Source organism: Ricinus communis, chromosome 6 (assembly GCF_019578655.1).
Source record: "Ricinus communis isolate WT05 ecotype wild-type chromosome 6, ASM1957865v1, whole genome shotgun sequence".
Classification (NCBI taxonomy): domain Eukaryota; kingdom Viridiplantae; phylum Streptophyta; class Magnoliopsida; order Malpighiales; family Euphorbiaceae; genus Ricinus; species Ricinus communis.
Window position 1 is genome coordinate 11,410,787 of NC_063261.1, and position 1,837 is coordinate 11,412,623.

The following is a 1,837-nucleotide window of genomic DNA, read 5'->3' on the forward strand; positions in this document are numbered from 1 at the left end:
ACATATAAATTACCCAAAGTGCAAGGAATAGTGAAACTCCACTGGATCGTGGCGTTTCTCCGGCAACTTGCTCCGAAACACCGTGAGCACTCCTCATTAAAAATTTGAACATAGGCGACCTCCTCCAACTTCCTTTTCCCGCTAAGTATGTCCTTTAAGAACTTAGCATACTTTGGCATCTGCTCCAATGCATCAATAAAAGGCAAGTTAATATGCAGTTGTCTAAAAATATCTAAAAACTTCTTGGGCGCTCTTTCGCTCTGCTTGTTTATCTCTAGCGGGATAAGGAATCTTAGGTTGATATTCCCTAACTGGAATTGATTTCACCTTTTGTCCCTCGGGTTCCCTAACCTTACTGCTTGCCTTAACACCGCACATCAATAGTGGTGTCATCAAAACAGGCTTAGAAGGAGGCTGAAACTAACTTACGAGCATAAAGTGATGGCGTTCACGTGCTCCCCTCGGGTTAGACTCAGTGGTGCTCGGGAGAGCTCCTTACGCCTCTCGGACAACATCTTAGAGATTTGGCCAATTTGGGTCTCCAAGTTCCGAATCGAGGCCTGCTTTGGTTCCTAAGTGCACTATCGGTTCTTTGGAACCTCATCTCCGTAGGCGTCACAAACTTCATCATAAGCTCCTCTAAATTTGACTTCTTTTCCGGTAGAGGAGGAGCTTGTGCGAGTCCAACCCAGATATTCTTTGCGGGCTGTGATGAAGTCTCCGAAAACCAGGTGGACCTTGAGCGTTATTGTTCCTCCAAACTGAAGTTGGGATGATTCGCCACCAGGGTTGTATGTATTCTTTGTAAGGATCGTTCTGCTGCCTTGGGGCATTCCCATATAATTAACTGTTCAACATCGGACGACATAGCGAATTAGATGGAAAAGTAGTAGAGGATGAAGTAAACACACCTCCATGATGCAGTTTACCTTTATGTCGGGCCACCACAAAACTTCGCGATAGCGTTCCTTTGCGTGAGCCGGTATCTGGAGTTGGTCGATCTTCTTGGCTAGAAGCTCCACTTGGTACGCCAAGGTTCTTGTAGAGTCCACTTGGTTGACCACTCCCTGTCTTCCTGGTCGGCTCTAGAGGATTGCCAACGATAGTTGTTCATGGTCATTTCCTCTATCAAGTTCGAGCACTGCTCGGGCGTCTTCTTGTTTAGCGCCCTGCTGCGGCATCCACCATCGCCTCGTTGCAAGGTTCAACCCGACTGTAGAAGGTCCAGAACTGCATCCATCGGCAATCCGTGATGTGGGCGGCATCTCAAAGATCTTTAAATCTCTCCCATGCATCGTACATGCTTTCATCATCAAACCGCACAAAGAAGATATGTCATTTCTAAGTTTAGCGGTTTTAGCGGGAGGAAAATACTTATATAAAAATTTTTGTTAGCGCTTCCGGTGGTGATCGTCATTGTGGAAGAGATTGCAACCATCTCTTTGCTCTGTCCCTCAAGGAAAATGGAAACAATCTCGGTAGAATGGCATCATCGGTTGTTCCATTTATTTTGAATGTGTCACAAATCTCCAAAAGTTGGAGATATGTGCATTGGGATCCTCATTGGGCAATCCTCCAAACTGCACGCTTTGTTGGATCATCCGGATAACATTGGCCTTTATCTCAAAATTGTTGGCCGCTCGGTAGTCCGACTATACTAGTTTTCGTCCCATCCAAATATGGTCGAGCAAACTCGTACATCGTCTCGATCCTCATCGGCGTGGGGGTCATGGTTTTCCATCGTGTCTAGTCTATCCACAGGTACCTCAACCTCAATCTCCTCCTCTTATAATTGCAACCTCTTCCTTAAGAGTCCGGGGATCGTTGGATCGGATAG

At 46.2% G+C, this 1,837-nt stretch overlaps 1 non-coding gene across 1 annotated transcript; it reads left to right on the top strand.

The window, feature by feature from the left end:
• The first annotated feature begins 1,244 nt into the window (after positions 1 to 1,244).
• On the top strand, positions 1,245 to 1,349 carry LOC125370491. Its single transcript, XR_007216518.1, has one exon. It is a non-coding gene; the product is annotated as a small nucleolar RNA R71 (small nucleolar RNA).
• The last annotated feature ends 488 nt before the right edge of the window (positions 1,350 to 1,837 follow it).